Source organism: Heptranchias perlo, chromosome 27 (assembly GCF_035084215.1).
Source record: "Heptranchias perlo isolate sHepPer1 chromosome 27, sHepPer1.hap1, whole genome shotgun sequence".
Lineage (NCBI taxonomy): Eukaryota > Metazoa > Chordata > Chondrichthyes > Hexanchiformes > Hexanchidae > Heptranchias > Heptranchias perlo.
Window position 1 is genome coordinate 30,332,319 of NC_090351.1, and position 13,132 is coordinate 30,345,450.

The window sequence follows — 13,132 nt, forward strand, 5'->3', positions numbered from 1 at the left end:
CCGCTAGATGGGAGCTGCTGACTGTATCTATACTTCATCATGAACCGTGATGAGCCAGCATCTTCAGGAGAGGAGGGATGAGGGGTGAATACAAGAGGAGGCAAAAAAGGGGTGATGTGCTGAAGAAGATGGCTGCATCCTGATGATGAGACAGCCCATGCCAGCCTGCAGCAGACCTGGATAACATCCAGGCTTGAGTTGACAATTGGCAGATAACATTCATGCCATTACGGGGCAGAAGCAGGTGCTGCCCCAGAATCTACCCACAAAGTACACTGATTTTATGCAAGAATCTTGCCAAAAATGGCGAGTAAATTCATGGCCAAGAATATCACAATCACACTATTAAACCAAAATAACTGATGTTAGAACAATAATCTGTATATCTTTTGTGTGGAGTTTTGGATTTAATTAAGGTGGAGTGGGAAGAACCAGGCAAATGGCAAGCGCGGGTGACAGGAATGTTAAACAACTACTTGTGCATGGAGTCATGATTTAGCTAAGAACAGAAGCCAAGGGTAGGCAGCGTGGAGAGAAGAAAGAAAATGACAAGAATAAATTCCAACGTGGAGATGCAGATTGACGAACAAGCAGAAAAGGTTGAGTGGGAGCAGAGACCAAGGAGACCGGGGAAACAATGAGTCACTTTCTCCAAGGCCAAGCAGCAGAACAGGAGAGATGCAACGAGTTAGTCACTCCTTTCAGAAGGGCCTTTGAGTATGAAGCCTTGTAATTGGTTCACAATACTTGGCAAGACTTGCACAGCAGTCCACACGTCATCTTATTGGAGTGGCTGCAAATTAAATAGTTCTACTCAAAATCTAAGTAGAGTACTTCATATTATCCAATTATATAATTCATAATCATCCTCTTCATTTCTGGTTTAATGCCTCTATACTGTGCAGGTCAGTCTCATAGAAAGGACAACCGATCTTGGCAGTGAGTTACAAAGTTTCAATTCAATCAAGCACTTCTGATCATGTCTTAAACTACAAGGGTAAAACTAGAATGGCTCAGAAATGTCAGAGTAACCTTGAGGCTGAGTTGCAGCTTTAAACTCACTGCCAGCAATTTGAATGGAATATATCAGTCATCATTTTTACAAAATTACTTTCTTATTTTTCTTAACATCTGTCAAGTGTAAAGTCTGCTTACAGGTAGCAAAAGGGTAATAAATAATGTTATCTAGACTCAATGGTAACATCCTTGAGTCAGAACCTTGTAGTACTCCAGTACTTAAGTACTTAATCTAAGTTGACACTGGCATGGTACTGTTGGAGATGCTGGAGTGAAGCCTGCAATGGCTTCTCTTCCTGCTCCCGCACCATTACCTCTGGAGTCCCCCAAGGATTTATCCTTCGGCCTCTCCTATTTCTTATCTACATCCTAATCCTCGGCGACATCATCCGAAAACACGTCAGGTTCCATATGTATGCTGACGACACCCAGCTCTGCCTCACCACCGCCTCCCTCGACCCCTCCATTGTCTCTGACGTGTCACACTGCTTGTCCGACAGAAAAACTTTCCTCCAACTAAGTATTGGGAAGACCGAAGCCATTGTCTTTAGTCCCTGGCACAAACTCCGTTCCCTAACCACTGACTCCATCCCTCTCCCTGGCCAATGTCTGAGGCTGAACCAGATGGTTTGCAACCTTGGTGTCTTGCTTGACCCTGAGATGAGCTTCCAACCACATATTCGCTGCATCACCAAAACCGCCTACTTACACCTCTGTAACATCGCCCATCTCCACCCGTGCCTCAGCTCATCTGCTGCTGAAACCCTCATCCATGCCTTTGTTACCTCTAGACTTGACTATTCCAATCCTCTCCTGGCCGGCCTCCCACCTTTCACCCTCCATAAACTTGAGCTCATTCAAAACTCTGCTGCCCGTATCCTTGCTTGTACCAAGTCCCATTCACCATCCACCCCTGTGCTTGCTGACCTACATTGGCCCCTGGTCAGGGAACACCTCGATTTTAAAGTTCTCATCCTTGTTTCCAAATCCCACTATGGCCTCGCCTCTCCCCTCCTCGTAACCTCCTCCAGCCCTACAACCCTCTGATATCTCTGAGCTCCTCCAATTCTTGCCTCTTGTGCGTCCCCGATTTTAATCGCTCCAACATTGGCAGCCGTGCCTTCAGCTGCCTAGGCCCTAAGCTTGGGAATTCCCTCCCTAAACCTCTCCGCCTCTCTACCTCTTTCTCCTCCCTTAAGACACTCCTTAAAACCTACCTCTTTGACCAAGCTTTTCGTCACCTGTCCTAATATCTCCTTATGTGGCTCGGTGTCAAATTTTGTTTGCTAAAGCTCCTGTGAAGCGCCTTGGGACGTTTTACTACGTTAAAGGCGCTATATAAATGCAAGTTGTTTTTGTTGTATAAACACGGCAGGAAAATAAGGCGGAAGTTGTTTCTATGCTTTTTCCGCCATTAAATCGCTTCCCGTGATCCATCCGTTGGATCCCAAGTGTCCTCATTTCAACGTATGCTAATGAGGGGCAATGGTGCACCAGTTCGCAGTTTTCAGCTTTTACGGTCTCCATGTATTATTCAAAATGATGAGGGGTTTCGATAGGGTAGATGGGGAGAAACTGTTTCCACTGGCAGGAGGGCCGGTAACCAGAGGACGCAGGTTTAAGATAATTGGCAAAAAATCCAGGCGGGAAATGAGGAGACATTTTTTTATACAACGAGTTGTTAAGATCTGGAGTGCGCTGCCTGAAAGGGTGGTGGAAGTAAATGCAATAGCAACTTTCAAAAGGATATATACTTGAACAGGAGCTATGGGCAAAGAGCAGGGCGCTGGGACTAATTAGATAGCTCTTTCTAAGAGCCGGCACAGACACAATGGGCCGAATGACCTCCTTCTATGCAGCAGGATTCTGTGATTCTATTTACTCATGGTAACTTAGACTGAGATTATAAGGAGGTGTTGTTGCCAGGATCAGCTGATAAACGTAGATGTGGGCAGTTATAGATTCTGTAGAGTCCGGAGAGTTTGACGAACCATTTCTACAGCCGGGACACACTTCTTGTTGTGATTTTCTTTTTTGCTATTCTACCTATCCAGACCTGGACTTGCCTCTGACAGTATCAGGCATGTTAACTCTAGCTGTCATCATTCCACTGGGCCCTGCAACTTTGTCTCCACTGATCAGCGGGGTGGCTAATCTAGTGCCATTAGATCAGTGCCACCTTCCACCAAGGTGGCACGAGTAACATTGATGGCAGGCTTGCTGGTACGGACACCCAGGAGTCTGTGCCTTCCTTAATTCAACTTCCTCAAGGAGGGCCTGGAGGTCCGAGTTACAAACACTCTGTGTTTTTCTTCTGTGTCGCCCCTGCCTCAGCTCATCTGCTGCAGAAACCCTCATCCATGCCCTTGTCACCTCTAGACTCAATTATTCCAATGCTCTCCTGGCTGGCCTCCCATCTTCCACTCTCCATTAAACTTGAGTTCATCCAAAACTCTGCTGCCCGTGTCCTAAGCAGCACCAAGTCCCGTTCATCCAGCACCCCTGTGCTCGCTGATCTACATTGGCTCCAGGTTCGGCAACACCTCAATTTAAAAATTCTCACCCTCGTTTTCATATCGCTCCCTGGCCTCACCCCTCCCTATCTCTGTAACATCCTCCAGTCTGACAACCTTCCAAGATCTCTATGCTCCTCCAATTCTGGCCTCTTGCGCATCCCCAATTTTAATCGCTCCACCATTGCCGGCTGTGCCTTCAGCTGCCTAAGCCCTAAGCTCTAGAATTCCCTCCCTAAACTTCTTTGCCTCTCCACCTCTCTCTCCTCCTTTAAGATGCTCCTTAAAACCTACTTCTTTGACCAAGCTTTTGGTCACCTTTCCTAATATCTCCTTATGTGGCTCGGTGTCAAATTTTGTTTGATAACGCTCCTGTGAAACACCTTGAGATGTTTTACTACGTTAAAGGTGCTATATAAATGCAAGTTGTTGGTGTGTTTGGGTGCCATGTCCCGCTGTCTTGTGTGGCTGCTTGCTCAAGAGGGGCCTGCTCTAAACATTCTTGAAAAGGCTGAGAAAGAAATTGGTGGGACATGCAGCAGTTGTCTGAGAGTCAGTTGAGTGAGCCAAGGACTATTCCTTCCTTATTTGGTTGTCCCCATTCCTGCTTCTGAAGTTTGCATGCTGAACGATCTTTTTAAAGGCTGCACTCCAGTTTCCATGTCTCCAGCAGCTTACACCCCTTTTACATGGGATTTACGCCAATCTCTACTCTAATGGGCATGTAAATAAGCTGGATTAGGAAACCCTCGTGTAAATACTTCTCCTGACCACCAGCTGGCGCACATCTCTGTCCATTGGCGTAACAGCGGTGCAACTCACCGTGAGGAAATTCACCCTTCCCCTGTCTTTAGGATGAAGCATTAAACTGAGACCCTGTCTGCTTGTTCAGTTGGGCTTTAAAGATACTATTTGAAGAAGAGCAGGAAGTTCTCCCAGTGTCACGGCTGGCATCACCAAAAGTAGATTAATTGATCAATCATCTCATTTGCCATTTGTGGGATCTTATTTCTTCCAAATTAGCTGCTGTGTTGGTCTACATAACAAGAGGTACATTCCAAAAGTAAATCATTGGATGTGAAATGCTTTGAGGATATGATAAGGAGCTATATTAATACAAGTTGTTTCTTTATAGCAGTGCAGGACCTGAAGGGAAATAATGTCATGTGGTAGTTATTACAGTAATGGGGAGGCCAAGGTATTTCTGGCATCAGTGGATAACTGGCAGAAATAACATCTGGAGAACAATGGATTCCATGTCAACTTCTGTAAATAATGTGAAGTCATAAAATGATAAGCTCTCTGATGGGTCAGTGAGTTTATCCAGTGAGCCATCCAAACCAAGGGAGTCTCTAGTTTGATGTCTGGGCTGCGCTGAGCTCTGCTGAAATCAGCAGAGGTGACATTTGGGGCTCTACAATTGGCCTCAGCATCCCTGGGTTAGCGAAGGGCAAGATCAGCCAGGGTTCCTGCTCCTGCTGAAAATGCACATGTGGGGCCTTCAGCAGAGGAAACATTGGGCTCGGCTGTAACCTACCCTGACTGCCCCTATGATAAAGTAGCCTAGTGACATAATTTTCCAATCCTGGCAAAAATGGCCTTGTGTTGGCCCAAAGTTTGGGAGCACCTACATCCATAGCACCAATTTTCCAATACTAAACCCAGCTACCTATTTTGACTAGGCTACAGGGAGCTTGTCATGCACCACACTTGGCTCAGGATTGGAAAATTGGGCATGGGACCAGCTCTTAAAGGGCTGCAGCTCACTATAAAAGTGGAAGTCGTGGTGGGGACAGAAAAGTTGCTCGACTGTTCACAATGCACAGTGGAGACATGTGGGCAACACTGCTTCCTTTGGTATTGAAGGTTTGGGGTTTTGCAGAAGATGCATCTAAATAGGATGGACCTATTCTCAGGAGTAAGGTTAAGGTGCGGGTTCCCCTCACTATAGCATCTATTTATTTGAAGGCTCATCGAACATGGCGCATACCCAAGCAGCAAACCCACCAACCCTTTGGCAGGTACCGTTTCAAGCCTTTACACAAATATTGTTCTTTTGCATACACTCTTGTGCCCAATCTTTAGTGCACACTTTACTTCCAGGTGGAGGTGGCAGATGTGGAACTGCAAACAGATGTTTAGGCTTCAACCCCCTCAGGGGAGAAAAGGAAAGTGGAAAAAATGATTGAGAAAATTAAACAGAAATGAAATACAAACTGAATCTGTGAGGGGTTATGTCTCCCTTGAGTCCGTTGTGTGCACAGTGTGATATGTATCTCAGACAATAACCCAGCTAATAATGCAAAAATGCTCAAGAGAAAAGCAAGAGGTTTTTTCTTTAATATACACTCAATCGGAATTTTCAGGTATATTTACTGGTATAAAATAACTTGGTACAAACACATCTGTGGCAAAATCGTAAATGTGTTCCTTGTACAGGTGTTTATGATTTTGCTATAAATAGTCTACACGGCAAAGCTTCCCCCATGTTGTTTCAATTCATTGACCTAAATAGGAGATAAAATACCTGCGTAAAGGACAATCAGATCTGAATGTTAATAGTGGGTGAGCTGAAAGGTCACTCGCCATCATTAGTTTCTTGTTCTGCCCACGTAAATCATGCTGGTGCCGCTGCCAGCCTGGTGGGCTGAATCAACCTCGCCCTCACAGCAAGCATTGCTTGACCTCAACCTGTGCGAACACTGCCCTCAACATCGAGCGACCCGACAGCCTTGCCCACGGTTGTAGCTTGTCCTGCCTGGCTGCAACAGTTAAGGGAAATGAGAGTTGGAAACTGTATCAAAAAGATTGAAATCATACATAGAATGATACAACACAGAAGGAGGCCATTTGGCCCATCTTGCCTGGTGTATCATTCAAGAGAGAAATAACGGAGCATTTCATTGAAAAGAAAACATAAACTCAGATGAGTGGCTGTCTTATCTTGAAGAAGTGAGAGGGGAAGTTAGTAAATAATTACTACATCGGTATTTATTAGACACCACCACTGACAAGTATCAACCTGGCTCAGTTGCTAGTTCTCTTACCTCGGAGTTTAAAAGGTTGGGTGTTTAAGCCCCTTCCAGGACATAAGCCTGCAATCTAGATCTACACTTCACTGCAACTGAGGACTGCTGCCTTGTCAGACTGCCACTATTCGAAGGAGAGCTGGAAGTTCCCTTAGTATCTTGGCTAAGATTCTTTCCACCATCACCACCAAAAGTAGATTAAATGGACAAGGCTGTTCATATTTACCTTTATAGCAACAGTGATTCCACTTAAGTAACTGATAAGTATGAAATGCTTTGAGACATCTTGAGAACTGTGATAAGGTGTTATATAAACACGAGTTCTTTCTTTATGGGTAATATTGTAAACACACTCAATAGCAATGCTTCATGTGCCAACACCCAGGGGCAACACAATGAAATTGAGTACCAGAGCACCAATGCGTAGTGGCATAAGGCGGTGAGATGTTGCTTCATGCCCAGAGTCCCTCGCTTCACTGAGTTTCTGATTTCAATCGTGCTGTTTGTGGGTCTTCTCGGATTGATGAGGGGGAACAAAATGAACGTAGACCTCCGCCTGGTCCCCTATCAATCATCAGGTTTAGAGCAGCAATAGTGGTGGCAATCCAACCAGGGACAGAGAGAAAGGAGCCCCAAAAGCACAAAACAAACAAAAAGGCTTCTTGAAGGCAAGAAATCCAATGGCCGTATTATGTTTCAGCACAAGAGTTCAGTGCCTGCCACCAGGGTAGGGTAGTACACGGAAATCTGTACTTATGTGATGTGCCCTGGGGGAATTGTTCTATTTAATTTTAGCTGTTGCGTGGGCCTTGACAATATGGGGTTACAAAGGTCGAACTGGTGATGGAAACCCTGCGCCGCCATTTCTGCTTTTTGTTTCTTAAACATTATCTGTTGCAAAAGGAACCCTGGCCCCCCCACAGGGGAAGCTCCTGAAATAGGCTGGTGCAGTTACATTACTGACATTCTTAAGTTTGGTCAGGCTTGGCCTGACCTGCAGGTTGACTTAAATCCCAGTTGGAGTTGTGCCCATTCAACAACAACAGTAACAACAACTTGAATTTATATAGCGCCTTTAACGTAGTAAAATGTCCCAAGATGCTTCACAGGAGCGCAATAAGACAACATTTGACACTGAGCCACATAAGGTGATATTAGGACAGGTGACCAAAAGCTTGGTCAAAGAGGTAGGTTTTGAGGAGCGTCTTAAAGGAGGGCCTTTACACACCATTCAGTGGTGGCAAAGATGGCATTAGGAAAACACAAGAATCCAACATGCGAATGTTATTTTAACCATAGTGCGTAGGGTTTATTATCTATTTTACGTCATGGAATAGAACAGCATTTTGTAACACAGCAACACAGGTCGCTACTCCTGTTGCAGTTTGTGGTAACAGGAATAACGATGACTGATTATTTTGCTCTGTGAGTCTATGAATATGTCCAAAAGCTGAAGAAGACGTCAGCATCTTCTATACAACAACAAAAAAAAGAGAATAGAAAGGGGGTGAATGTGTCTCTGGGAGGCAGCGCAAAATGTGTGCTAGCAAATTGACAGTCGGTTTTGTACCCTGTCCAATTGAAAATTGGACGGATTGTAAAACGGGCTGCCGACTCGCTATCTCGGGTTTTGCTCTACTGCCCAAGACCAATTTCACCCCCAAGATACTGGAAATACACAACGGGTCAGTCAGCGTCTGCAGGGAGAAAGGACAGGTTAACGTTTCAGGTATGAACCGTTCTGATGAAGGGCATACACCTGACATGTTAACCTCTCTTTACTCTTTACAGATGCTGACCAGCTGTGTATTTCCAGCATTTCTTGTTTTTATTTCAGATTCCCAACATTTGAAGCTTTTTAAAAAAAATAACTAATGACGAAGCAGGTTACAGATTATTACAGAAGAATACAGCATTTTGTTACAGTCTGTCATTTTAAATCACGCACTTCAACAACTAAATGATTTGAAACAACAAACAGCAGCAACTGAGCTGATGTTGCCAGTTTGGAGAAATCCACTTGAATTTTTAAATGCGGTCGAATTGATTGCACATTCTGTTTACAAAGCCTGGGTTTGAATTCCATGGGGTAAGCTCAAAGCTGGAATATTTTGCGATTTGTTTGAACCATTCTGGAGAGTGATCTCTTGACTATTTGCTGAGGATTAGCTGTGCCATGCACTCTTGTGGCTGATAGGAGAAATGCAGGCACCATCTTTCTTGAATCACTGTTTCATGGACAGATGTGTTAGTCTCTGCTGCCTCCCAGAGACAGAAAGCAAGTTGCAACATGGGTGTGATCTCTTGGTCTTTGCCCCTTGAACTTTCTTGTTGGACACTTTAGAAAGAACTTACATTTATATAACATCTTTCACATCCTTACGATGTACCAAAGCACTTAAGAGCCAATAAGGTATGGTCACTATTGTAATATAGGCGCATGTGGCAGGCAATTTCCACACAGCAAGGTCCCACAAATAGCAAAGAAATAACTGACCAGACAATTGCCTTTGGTGGTGTTGGTTGAGGGATAAATGTTGGCCAGGACACCAGGGGACTTTCCCTGCTCTTCTTCATGTGGGACCCTTTTAAATCCATCTGAGAGGACAGACAGGGCCTCAATTTAACATCGCATCCACAAGACAGCACCTCAGACAGTATATCTTAACGGTGCACTGAAGTGTCAGCTTAGATTATGTGATCAAGATTCTGGTGTGGGGCTTGAACCAATGACTTACTGACTCAGAGATGAGGGTACTACCACTGAGCCAAGTCTGACATGTTTACCATATGCGTATGAAAAAAGGAAAGACCTAATAATGCCTGGATAACATAATAACACTATTGTGGCAGCATTGCGAATTAATCATTGTGTCAGAGTTTATTTATTCTTCAGATTTCTGGATGAATTTTGTGCTTGCCAATGAGAAAGGTGTTAGTGCAGGGAAATGGAAATGTTTCCACTTTTGACTCCCAGGCCAGGCACAACATGATCAGGTGAAGGGTTAAGGTCTGATCCAACAAAGTGTTTTAATCATGATGTGGAGATGCCGGTGATGGACTGGGGTTGACAATTGTAAACAATTTTACAACACCAAGTTATAGTCCAGCAATTTTATTTTAAATTCACAAGCTTTCGGAGATTTTCTCCTTCCTCAGGCAAATGTTTCAAGAGCTCCTTGAAGCCTACGCATTTATACATATTGAACAATACATGGTGTTTACAGACTGCCCCTGCAACTGCCCGTTGCCAAGGCAATCACCGTGTTCAGACAGAGAGGTGTCACCTGCAGAACCCCCGAATACACATTCAACAAAAAAACAAACAGGGAAAAAAAACAGAGAAAAAAAACACAGAGAGAGGCAGAAACATCCGGAAGGCAGAGAGAGCCAGCAAATGACCCATTATATTAAAAACAGATAACATTTGTTCGCTGGTGGGGTAACGTGTAGCGTGACATGAACCCAAGATCCCGGTTGAGGCCGTCCTCATGGGTGCGGAACTTGGCTATCAATTTCTGCTCGACGATTTTGCGTTGTCGTGTGTCTCGAAGGCCGCCTTGGAGTACGCTTACCCGAAGGTCGGTGGATGAATGTCCATGACTGCTGAAGTGTTCCCCGACTGGGAGGGAACCCTCCTGTTTGGCGATTGTTGCGCGGTGTCTGTTCATCCGTTGTCGCAGCGTCTGCATGGTCTCGCCAATGTACCATGCTCTGGGGCATCCTTTCCTGCAACGTATGAGGTAGACAACGTTGGCCGAGTCACAGGAGTATGAACCATGCACCTGGTGGCCTCAACCGGGATCTTGGGTTCATGTCACGCTACACGTTACCCCACCAGCGAACAAATGTTATCTGTTTTTAATATAATGGGTCATTTGCTGGCTCTCTCTGCCTTCCGGATGTTTCTGCCTCTCTCTGTGTTTTTTTTCTCTGTTTTTTTTCCCTGTTTGTTTTTTTGTTGAATGTGTATTCGGGGGTTCTGCAGGTGACACCTCTCTGTCTGAACACGGTGATTGCCTTGGCAACGGGCAGTTGCAGGGGCAGTCTGTAAACACCATGTATTGTTCAATATGTATAAATGCGTAGGCTTCAAGGAGCTCTTGAAACATTTGCCTGAGGAAGGAGAAAATCTCCGAAAGCTTGTGAATTTAAAATAAAATTGCTGGACTATAACTTGGTGTTGTAAAATTGTTTACAATTGTTTTAATCATAACCTCGGAACAGGGACATTTGCTGCACCATTGTTCATTTTCGCGCTTCTCATAGCTGTCATCCTTGTAGTTCCTCTGAGCGCTGAATTACAGGCAATTTTGTGCTGAATTACAGGCAATTTTGTAGTCATGCACAGAACCTTTAGAGCCCACAGAGGGAAGAGATTTTCGCCCCATTAATCCAGGATACATTCAAACCCAGATCCCAGTGGTAAAAGCGCAGTGTGTTGCTGTTTATTATGGTGCGTTTAACATCTATTTCAGCAAAAACTCTCCCTAGCAACCAATATGGCAACTTTGCAACGGAGTTTTCCCAGCTTGATCCTGGAATTGAGAAATTCTGGAAACTTCCAGCCTAGTGACAATTTCTCTTTAAGTTTTTATTTCCTGATTGTAATGATCAGAACCTCCAATAGTCAAATCATTTTTATAATTAACTATCAAATTCTACCAAATCAGACAATAGCATTGAAATACAGTCCAACAATGCTCAACATAAGCTCCAAGAATAATATCTCATTGTTCTCCAAGGCATCTAGCAACTCTGGTCTGAGCACTGACTTCAGTAATGGCAGACTTTAGCTAGTTTTAGCTGTTTCAATTTCATACCTGACCCCCAGGTTTTCCACCTGTCCTACTTTCTTGTATTTCCCCAGGCCTCCCATTCCCTTAGTATTTACACAACCTTTGTTTCTTTGATGTCTTAACACTTCCTTCTATTATTATACTGAGATGTTCTGTTACATCATTCCACTCATGATTCCTCTCTGGATTTGTCATATGTGTGGAAATATATGCACACCAGTCCATCTCTTATTTTTTGAGTTTTCAAGAAACATTAACGTATCTGTTCTCTCCACAGATGCTGCCTGACCTGCTGAGCGTTTCCAACATTTTCTGCTTTTGGTTCAGATTTCCAGCATCAAGTCACATCAAACCTACACACAGAAACAGGCCATCCGGCCCAACTGGTCTATGCCGGCATTTATGCTCCACACAAGCCTCCTCCCACTCCTCGTCATCTAACCCTATCAGCATATCCTTCTAGTGAGGGCCAGTGCACTGCACCAAGCTGCCCATCACTCAGCATCTGCAGTATTTTGCTTTTTAATTGAAATGCGTTCATTTTATTTCTGTGTTGGTGTAATAACATTTTGCTGCTAAGGAGAAGGAAATTACAGTGGCCATGATGGACACTGAAAATGGAGGCAGCCTCAAGATAATTGTACACCTTGAATTTCTGCGAGGGTTCTCCCAATCCATACTATTTCTCCTGGTTTCTGCTGGTCTTATATTGAAGTTATGACAGACGATTGGGAAACTGGTGTGGAAATTCTACCCCATAGTCTTCAGAGTGAATTTTGTTTGTGACTCTAGCTTTAATTTGTTACTTTGTGATCTGCTGTCTTAATCCCACATCATGTGGACTGTGATAACACCAAAGTATGTCATTTTACATATTGTTTTGCTGCAATGGAGAACTTTAGATTCAAGATGCAGTGAATGGTGACTTAATGTGGCTTCTGGTGAAGGTATATCAAATCTGCCATTGTCTACAGTGCATCAGACACAAATAACACTAGTAAGCTATATGAACTATACTCTTCATAAAAATTGTCTTGTCTCATGTTTTTAGTAGAAGATATAAGGGGAATTAGAAAGTGAGGAAAAGTGTTTCTGTTTATATTTTTTAATTATAAAAATCATGGGGCAAACTCACGAGTGGTCTCCCTGAGTATCGAGCTGTTGGTTGAGCAGGGTGAGGGAACAATTAAAATATTGGCTTACTTTTGATTGACAATATGAGATTTTCCTACAGGTGCCTGGGGTCAGTGTGGTAATAATGTATATGCAGAAGGGCTAGGCGGCACAGTTAGTTAGAATATTGACTGTTCATCAATGGGACACAAATGTTAATCCAGCTCTAAATGATGGGATGAAAGGCTTCTTTCTCTGGTGCCTGTAGATTCCTAAATTAAATCAGTCACAGCCGAGTTCATTGTGACGTCGAGCACATTGCAGCAAGCTGCCCATCACTCAACACTAATTGACACTAAATTTGCAGCCTCACTCGTGTAGGCCACAGGGATGACTGATGATGGAACCTCACTGATGTAGTCGGGAGTGCTTTTCTGAGATTGAGCTCAAGGTAGTCCCCACCTTATCAGGATTAGCTGATCTCATTTGGGGTGGCAACGTGGCTGCTATCGTTTTGCCTCAGTTCGTCCCTGGACTAATGAAAGGAAAGTCAACTAGAATTCCTGCTATCCTGAGCTCGATCCAGCAATCCTTCCTGGACTTTGCAAGTGTGTGGAAGTTGGGTAAGAACAGGACTGGGTTCAGCTGTGAACCCCCACCC

General features: G+C 44.1%; 1 long non-coding RNA gene across 1 annotated transcript in view; it reads left to right on the forward strand.

Annotated features, from left to right (window-relative positions):
* The window catches only part of LOC137344522 (uncharacterized), a 58,965-nt gene extending 46,044 nt beyond the window's left edge, over window positions 1-12,921 (forward strand). The window contains exon 3 of the long non-coding RNA XR_010968373.1: window positions 11,636-12,921. This is a non-coding gene — a long non-coding RNA (uncharacterized lncRNA). The remainder of the gene's footprint in view (window positions 1-11,635) is intronic.
* The last annotated feature ends 211 nt before the right edge of the window (window positions 12,922-13,132 follow it).